The sequence below is a fragment of the Engraulis encrasicolus genome, chromosome 8 (genome assembly GCF_034702125.1).
Source record: "Engraulis encrasicolus isolate BLACKSEA-1 chromosome 8, IST_EnEncr_1.0, whole genome shotgun sequence".
Classification (NCBI taxonomy): domain Eukaryota; kingdom Metazoa; phylum Chordata; class Actinopteri; order Clupeiformes; family Engraulidae; genus Engraulis; species Engraulis encrasicolus.
The window spans coordinates 49,770,454-49,780,453 of NC_085864.1; the positions used below are offsets into that span (position 1 = coordinate 49,770,454).

The 10,000-nt window shown below is 42.6% G+C and overlaps 1 pseudogene; it reads left to right on the top strand.

Annotated features, from left to right (window-relative positions):
* LOC134453951 (uncharacterized) overlaps nt 1-1,639 on the top strand; it is a 54,593-nt pseudogene extending 52,954 nt beyond the window's left edge.
* Nucleotides 1,640-10,000: the final 8,361 nt, after the last annotated feature.

Sequence of the window (10,000 nt, forward strand, 5' to 3'; positions counted from 1 at the left end):
TACGTTTGTAGCCGGCATTTCCACGAGTCAGACTACATTACAGGCAGTGATAGTGGGCTAGTGCTGGATAATTTTGCGCCGGGTCGTCGCCTAAAAGTAAGTTCTGTGCCCTCCCGCTTTGAGTGGAACAACTGGGGATTGCCGACCAGGGAGTCAGTTTATAAACGGGTCAAAAAACGGATAGCGGTAGACCGTGAGATTTCGCCGGACCTCCCCTCGGAGCAAACACAGCCATGGGTTGCAATGGAGGAATTAGCAACGTTGGTGGTCCGTGAACATGGCTACGGAACTGCACCAACACCAGGTATGACATTTTTCACTCTCAAAATGTTGCTTTACCTCCCGATGGTAACATTCAAGCAGTTTTTAATATCAGAACCTTACATAGGCCTACTTTCTTTTGTGTCATACAGGTGCGCTGGATGCTGCTGCTGAACGCATACAGCAACTAGAGCAGGCATGAAGAAAGAGATGTCACTGCTAAAAGCAGAGCTGGCCCAATTGCGATTTAATAGATTTTGCATTTCCGATAAGGACATACGATTTTATACACGGTTCACGTCAAGGGATGTTTTTTGTGACTTCTGGGAGGCCATCAAACCATCTGCCACCAGACTTGTCTATTGGTGGAAGGCGCAAAAAAAGGCACAATCATCTGAGCCCCTTTCTCCGAGTCCATCGCGCAGACTGCCCCTTATAGATGAGTTTTTTCTTTTCTGCTGCCGAATTGCCGCTGGCCTGCCAGAGAAGGTGTTGGCCGACCTGTTTGAGGTCAGTATGTCCACTGTCTCCAGGGCTGTCATCACGTGGGCCAACTACCTCTACCTAATCCTTGGATCCCTTCCCATCTGGATGAGTAAACGGCAAATCAGAAACACCATGCCTACCAAATTTGTGCAGTACTGTCCAAATGTCAGAGTGATCATCGACTGCACTGAGGTGCGATGCCAGTCTCCATCATCACTAACTCTTCAGTCAGAGCTGTTCTCTCCTTACAAGAACACAACAACTTTCAAGGGCTTAATTGGGGTTGCCCCATGCAGTGCTGTGACTTTTGTTTCAAGTCTTTTCACTGGCTCCATCTCTGACCGAAAGATAACAGAAAAAAGTGGTCTACTTGATCTACTCGAACCAGGGGATGGCTGCATGGCAGACAAGGGATTCACCATTGAGAAGCTGCTGAGTGACCGTGGGGCAACACTTATCATACCTCCCTTCAAGATGACTGGTAAGTAAGCATGAAATGTCACAATGAACATCTCAGATTAAAACTGTGAACAAAAATGTAATCTATATGTGCTTTGGCTTCCCCTATATGTCTCTCCCTCACTGAATTAGCACAGTAGAACTAATTTCCCACCTCTAATTACAGATCAGTTTACAGAAGAAGATGCTCTAAAAACACAAGCAATTGCCCGGCTTCGAATCCTTGTGGAAAGGGCAATACGCAGAGTGAAGGAATACCAGATCTGGCAAGACACCATCCCTTTGACCTTGTCTGGGACAGTTAACCAGCTGTGGACCGTTTGCTGTTTGATGTCCTTGTTCCAGGGACCACTTGAGTTAAAACATTACATTCCTGTTGAATAGGCAACCCCTTTAACTTTGTAATATAATAAACTGTTACATTCCTGTTGAATACCCCCACACACACACACCACCACCACCCCTAAAATTACTTTGTGAGATATTATCTTTAATAAAGCCAGAATAACTTGTAAACTGCAATCTGTAATATGTAATGTTAAAATAGATGTGTAATGTTAGGATATACTTGCGTAATCATGGAAACCTTTAGTCGTGCACTTCATTTATTCATGAATTCTTTCAATAATCATTTGGTTAATTACACTTCTTTGGGCAAAAGATAAACAAAAAGATAAACATTCATGAATGTACCAAAAAAGTACACGTCCACCTTCTCCTTCATCTCTCCAATCAATTCATCATCCCTCCACACTCTTTCAATGGTTAAGTCCTCCTCTGTATCCGTAATGAAATCGCACCAACTCAAGCCAGTTACTGCATGTTGGCCTTGAACCTGCCAGTAGTACTTGTGGTTTCTCTTAAGTTTCGCCTTCCCATTAGTAATTTTTACATGTCCTGCCTGTGTGATGTTTGAAATGGCTGGGCATTTCACCTCAGCAAGGCCAAAACATGGAATTTCATTTGGGTCATATACCCTTGCATCAGGGCTAGCCCCCAGGTGAGGAGCTTGAGGGTGAATGACTAACCCACAGCGACCCACATTGACATTGCACACCTGTGCATAGTGCTCCAGCACCTGTGGCTCCCGCTCCAGCCCCCTCTTCATGGCAGGAGTCTAGCGAGTGCCCTTAAGTATTCTCAATGCCAGGGACTCACCAGAGGACACCCCTCTGACGTGGCTAACCTCATAAAATCTACTTGCTGTTACTCTCGGCTTTCGTAGAGCTTGCCATAGTGGGCACTCAGACTGTTCTCTTGTCTGCTTCTCTATGTCACTTGCCATGTTATATGTAACAGTTAAAGTGTCGAAATGCAAAATTTGGATAGAGTTTTTTTCAAATTGTGGAATTTGGGTGGGAAATGTTGAGTCCTCTAAGGGCAGATTCGGGAATGCTGGTGCCTCTAGGTGTTGGATGTAATCCCCACATTTGACCACAGGACACTGGTATGACAGGGGTGATCCTCGTGGCACAGGTCTGAACTTGGAGTCTACCATCGACAGCTGTGATAGGCCGTGCAGCACAGACGAGATCAGTGGTTGCGGCCTGATGTTTCTGAGCTTCTCCCCAATAGCCAGCATGTTGGGATCAGGCAGGGGTCCTGAAACAGATAAATATAAAAGGTGAAATGTTAAATTATTGACACGTCTTACAACTACTTTTGGTTTTCAAATATGATGTCAAGTGTCAGCAATGTCATATTAGTTACAGTAGTACACATTACCAGTGTATGCTTGATAGAGTGTTGATTTGCACACGCTCCTGGTGGATGGCTTTGGCTTCCTGACTACCAAGTCCTGAACAGGTTCTGCATGGATCCCCTGAGAAAGATAAGAAGCAGCCGTACCCAGTTAATTTGTTAAAATACAGTCTTTGTTAGTTAAAATAACAGATTTGTGCAAGGTATCTCTTGTATTGTCTGTTTTTCAGTCATATGTGTGCGGGTGCTTCGATTTGTCAACAGTGCCTGGTCATATTTCTTAGGGAACATTGTTAGCAAAGCAAAAAGTGGCATACAAGTCATCTAGCTGGCAAAAAGACTGACATTCTACTCTATGTGGTACAGCTCAACACAGCTAAAAACATTACCATGGTCCTAGGCCGATGCCATGCGTGAAGGGAGCTTGTGCAGGGCACAGGTGGTGGTACAGCTGTCACCTGCAGAGACAGAAGTGCAAACCAGGATTTAAAAAAATGTGGTGATATAACCTCTAGACATGGTCACTCAAATCAAACGCCAGACAGCAGCCCTGAACATACAACTTACCTTCAACATGCAGTAATGGGCCGACTGGAACTGTACAGCTGCATGATGTTCCTTGCAGTTCTGGAGCTTCAGCTTGGAAAACAATCGACATAAAATACACAGCAGTGATCCGACAGACAAGGTTAAACTAAAATAAGACAAAAAAATGCACCAAATAATAAAGAAATGTAAGGAATACAAATATAAAAACATCTTTAGAAATCTGCAACTGCAGTAAAGTAGTTAACCTCTTACACTGTTTACATGTTTAACAAACAGGATATTAAACATATTAAATGCAAAGTTGCATTAATATAATCTGGGTGATTCAATATTGCATGCCACAAAATACAACGCTTAATTGCACATGGCATTTGACCACATAACGTAAACAGCCAACAGTGAAGAGGGTTAACTTATTATTCAGACTCCTTAACTGCCTAAAATAACCTGCAAATAATGGGGCTGTTCTCGCTTCCTCATTGACCTGTAACACCTAGACCTGACAGCAAGCTCCCTGTCAATGACGTTGGAAACTGGTAAGCAAAAAAAGTAAATAGCAAAATGGGAAATTAATTAATGAATCAAAAAGATTAATTCATACACTCTGTTATTGGTTTATGATGTTGAATTTATGTACTAGGACGAGTTAAAACCCACATAGGTCTTACCTTAGGAGCAGGACCACATAACACAGAGGGGGAGTCAGTTTTCAAACAGGCATTCTCGCTGAACTATTATTATATTGCAATTCTCTCATAACATAACATGACTGAGGAATGGTACAGTAGTCTACCCAGAAGGTTACAAAACCGGAGCGACGACGCTACGTAGCAACTGGTTGAAGCTGACTCCCCTCCTCGTTTACATTCTACCCAACAATCGAGCTGACTTTAAAACGTTTTTTTTTTTTTTATCACAATACAAGCGAAATTAACTAATTCATCCTTGTTTAAAATAAACAACGATCTTGCTTTGTTGGTTTGGCCAAATACCAATAACCCATACGAACTGAGGTAACGCCACAAACTGACGTTAGCATAAGCTTAACCGCTTACCTTCATAGTCGTGAATGAATTTCTCAAAAAACAAGCTGTATCCCTTGTCCAGTTTGGAGCGGGGTGTTGTCGAGTGACGGTTCACCAGACGATGAACGTCTGCAAAAGACAACCTTGGCAGATTTCCCAAAAAACTTGAATAGGCGAACATTGTTTACCTCCGTATACACAGAAACGACAGTTCACCGGAAGTTGGAATGCTACGTAACAAGCGTGAAAATAGCTTATTGCTTCAATAATCTAATGACAATAATTGTTTATGTTCATTCAAACTAGATTTCCTTTTCCTTGAGATAGGCCCATTTTGCAGTTTGGTGCAGGTCAGACACAATGTCATGAGGGCAGGTGTTTGTTAGACACGTTAACCTGTTTAGCAACAGGTGTTTTTTTTTAAACATTCCTCCCTCCCTCATTAACCGTTCCTCATCATCAAAAAGAAATTGTATATTTGCCTCCCTCCATGTCTTCTTATTTGTTTATTTTCCCCTGTCTCTGTCTATTACTCACTGGCAAACTTTGTTTCCTCTTTTCCTTTCCGTTTTTATATCTCTGCATGTGTCTGTCAGTGCAATTCTTTCTGTCTCTGTGTCTCTCTCTCTTTCTCTTTCTCTCTCTCTCTCTCTCTCTCTCTCTCTCTCTCTCTCTCTCTCTCTCTCTCTCTCCATCCCTCTGTGATGCCAATTTCCTGAGACAGGGCTAATGGGCTAATTGTCACCATTAGCTGAGTGAGCTGCCACTCAATGACACATTCATCTGCTGCTGAGACTTCCTCTGGAGGACAAAACTCTACAGGAGAGAGAGAGAGAGAGAGAGAGAGAGAGAGAGAGAGAGAGAGGGAGAGGTACAAAAAGATGGAGAGAGAAAGGGAGAGATATGGGGGAATAACTTCTTTTGCATTGTCCACTGCCCGCCTCTTCCGCTCTATTTTGTTTTCTTTCTTTCTTTCCTTCTTCTCCTCCTCCACACGCACACACACACACACACACACACACACACACACACACACACACACACACACACACACACACACACACACACACACACACACACACACACACACACACACACACACACACACACACACACACACGCATACAAGTCAGTCCCACTAGCCTCTCTGGGCCGCGGAGACCACAAGCTAGTGTATCTCATGCCCACGTACAGAACTGTCCTTAAGAGGGAAAAGGTCCACACAAAGGAAATAAAAGACTGGAATGAAGAGTCGGTGCAGTGCCTAAAAGCGTGCTATGATTGTACTGACTGGGATATGTTCACTGAAGCTTGTGAAGACTTGGATGAATTAGTGGATGTAACGTGCTCTTATGTATCTTTTTGCAGAGACATGATTATTCCTTGCAAAAAAGTGAAAATATATTCAAATAATAAGCCATGGGTGACAAAAACAGTGAAAGCCTGTATACAGGCTAAAAAACATGCTTTCAAATATGGGACTGCTTTGGAACTGCACACAGCCACCAAGGACTTGAAAGTCGAAATCCTCAGAGCTAAAAGCAATTACAAAACAATGTTGGAAAATAAAATGGTTGCTAACAATTTGGGTTCAGCTTGGTCAAGTATGAAATCCATTGCAGGTATTAGTAAGTCAAAGAATGTAAACACAGTTATTTTAGAAGATATTGATTCTGACGCTGATCTTGCTAATGGCCTTAATATTTTTTTCGTTTTGACACTTATGATTTTAGTAAAGAACAACAGGAACTTTTTCATAATTTATCAGATCAGGGTCATCATTATGTAATAAATAAGGGCTCAGTGGAAAAAGCTCTACGTTTTACTAACCCAAACAAAAGCTGTGGTCCTGATAATATCTGTGGTAGGGTGCTTAAGCTATGTTCTAACGAATTGTGTACAGTTTTTAATTACATTTTTAACAAGTCTTTAAAAAGTCGCCATGTCCCTAAATGTTGGAAAGATGCAATAATTGTTCCTGTTCCCAAGACAAGGTGTCCCAAAGTCGAGAACGATTTTAGGCCTATTGCTCTGACCTCACTGGTAATGAAAGCGTTTGAAAAATTGGTAAGAAATGTTATTTTAATGAATACCCAGTCTGATCTCGACCCATTCCAGTTTGCATATAGGCCCTACAGAGGCGTTGAGGATGCAACTGTATCCCTGATGAATTTGCTTTTAAAACATTTAGAAGGCAAGGGAGCACACGCCCAACTATTATTTATTGATTTCTCCTCTGCCTTCAATACGATTCAGCCCCATGTTTTAATTGAAAGACTTCTGGAGCAATTTAAACTGAGCAGGAATCTCTTGGGCTGGGTGCTGCATTTTTTAACTGACAGGACACAAAGAGTGCGGGTCAATGGAGTGCTATCTGACCAGATCTCTACCTCCACGGGCTCGCCTCAAGGTTGTGTTCTGTCCCCCCTTTTGTTTATCCTCTACACCAATATGTGTCGCAGTAGCCAGGAGGACCGATATATTTTGAAATATGCAGATGACTCAGTTATTGTCAGTCTGTTAAAGGACAAGGACACGGGTCATGGTCCAATTGTTCAAGAGTTTGTAGATTGGTGTGAGCAGTCCTTTCTACAACTGAATATTTCTAAAACAAAAAACATGGATGTGGACTTTCGAAAACACACCACTAATAAGGAACCAACTACCATAAAAGGTCAGGTAGTGGAATGTGTTGACAATTATAAATATCTTGGGACCACAATCGACAGTAAGCTCACCTTTGTGGCACACTGTGAAACTGGGTATAAAAAGGCGAACCAGCGCCTACATTGCCTAAGGAAGCTGTCATCCTTCCATATAGATAAAAAGCTGCTAACCATGTTTTACAGATGTTTTATTGAATCAATTCTGTCCTTTAGCCTTGTGTCATGGTTCAGCAACTTACCCCTCAAAAACAGAAATTCCCTTAATCAGATTGTGAAGTGGGCTGGTAAATTAATTGGAGAATCACAGCTCAACATGGAGTCTCTCTACAGTAGGCAGTTGCAGAGACTGGCGGGGTCTATCTTAAATGATACATCCCACCCACTATATGGTGAATTTCAGCCTCTCCCCTCAGGTCGTAGGTTCCTAATGCCAGCCTGCAAAACTAAGAGGTATAGATGCAGTTTTATCCCTTCTGCTATTAAAACACTGAATAACACATGAGTCCAACATTTTACGGTTTCCCCTGTTTGTATATACATATTTATATATTTATTGTTTATTATTATTCTTCATATCCTGGTTTGGAGCACTTGTCTGCTGTCTGTCATGTTTTTGTTTTTGTTGTCCTTGTTTTGTTTTGTTATTGTCCTTTGTCACTGTCATTAGTATTGGGCTGTTGGTGCAAGTTTTTTGTGTGTCAGTACTTTGTTGTCTGTGTAAGCTTTTGCTACTTTTGCCTGCAACCAAATCTACCTTCGGGTACAAATAAAGTTACCTTACCTTACCTTACCTTACACAAAAGCACTGACGGGGGCCCTTAAGGGGCCCAACATTCAAATCTTTCATAGGGCCCAACATTTCTTGCAGTGACCCTGCACACACACACACACACATACACACACACACACACACACACACACACACACACACACACACACACACACACACACACACACACACACACACACACACATACACACACACACAAAACACAGTCATCTTCACTACCACCTGCATTGTCAGAGTGGACTCCAGTTGCCAGCGGTTACCTGACCTGGCAGGTGTGTTGGACATCTTGCTTATGCAAATGTGTTGGTGTCCTACGACATGCAGGGTGCTTTGTACTCATGTCACGAAGCATCAACATTACATGTCCTGCACACTTGTTTTTCTATCATACCTGAGGAAGGTCAGTAGACCGAAAGCTTGGCCTATTATTAAAAAGAACACAAATGGGATTCAAGTGTGCAGACATTTTTTCTTTCAAATTTACACAGTTTTTGTTTAGGTTTGGCACCTTTTAATCGAGAGTGCGGTGTGATCCGACTAAATAAGGGCTTACATTGGAAAATGTAAACATACTGAGACCACAAGGGTGAGACATTGTCAGAAAAGTATCACTGAAATTGCAACTGCTCGACAGCAGCACTGTGAATAAAACCTCATTTCATTTGTGTCTTCTCTTGTATAGACATGTGTGAACCATGCCGGCAGACTCCTGTTCATAAAGAAAAATGTTTTATTTGCCATCATTTGTTTGTCCCAGGTTCTCTTTATCAAACTACTGTCAAAGACAGCAGAGGTACGTTATATTTTGTCAGGGTGATTTATATATGCATACCATCTGTGTGTCTTAACATTTATGCAGTGCGTTGTCGTGCAGTTGTCATATACGTGCACCGTCTGTGTGTCTATCCATTTATAGTGCTGTTGTCATATACGTGTGCCGTCTGTGTGTCTACATTGATACTGCTGGCGTCTCTGTGCCCTCGCAGCTGAGTTACATTGTGCCATCTGTGACAGAGCTGTGTAAATGGGTTTCTTCAATGCCTAAAATAGGTGCATTCTTCATCGCAAGATGATGTATATGCGTAAGATACTATAAATCATGACAAAGATAGAATGTGTGTGTGTGTGTGTGTGTGTGTGTGTGTGTGTGTGTGTGTGTGTGTGTGTGTGTGTGTGTGTGTGTGTGTGTGCGTGTGTGTGCGTGTGTGTGCGTGTGTGTGTGTGTGTGTGTGTGTGAGAGAGAGAGAGAGAGACAGAGACAGAGACAGAGACAGAAACAGAGACAGAAACAGAGAAAGACAAAGCTTGACGTGATGAGTCCTGTAGCGTGTTATTGAGAGCTGACTTGTGATGAGTCCTCTAGCGTGTTATTGAGAGCTGACTTGTCTAGTTGATGACAGGTCTCTCCATTAATTAGAAGAGGAAGAAACGTGTTTGTGCCACAGCCACCGCTGGCTGCAGCTGTCTGAAGACGTATCAGTGCTGTTACATCACAGGCGACACGCCACACACATTACACACTCCCTCCATCTTCACTCACTCTGCATTACATCTCACACACGCACACACACACACACACACACACACACACACACACACACACATACACACACACACACACACACGCACACACACACACACACACACACACACACACACACACACACACACACACACACACACACACACACACACACACACACACACACACACACACACACACACACACACACTCCCCAGCTGCTGGTGTCTGGGATAAAATGGGTTTTTAATAAGATTCCATTACGGAATGCCAGGTTTCAGAATAGCACATTCCGGAATGCCAGTTTGAAGAAGACGCCCATCTCATTGTCCTGCTGTTCACTGCACACCTGTATGACAATTACCCGACTGATGTTTGCAGTGTTTGCAGTGGGAGGTGTATCAGTTGGACTTTGAAGTCTCCAAATGTACTCCAGCTTGTACTATGAGGCACAGCTTTAATTTAGTGTGAAGAATGTAGACTGTCATTTTCATTACATTACATTACACTTAGCTGACACTTTTTTATCCACTTACAGTTG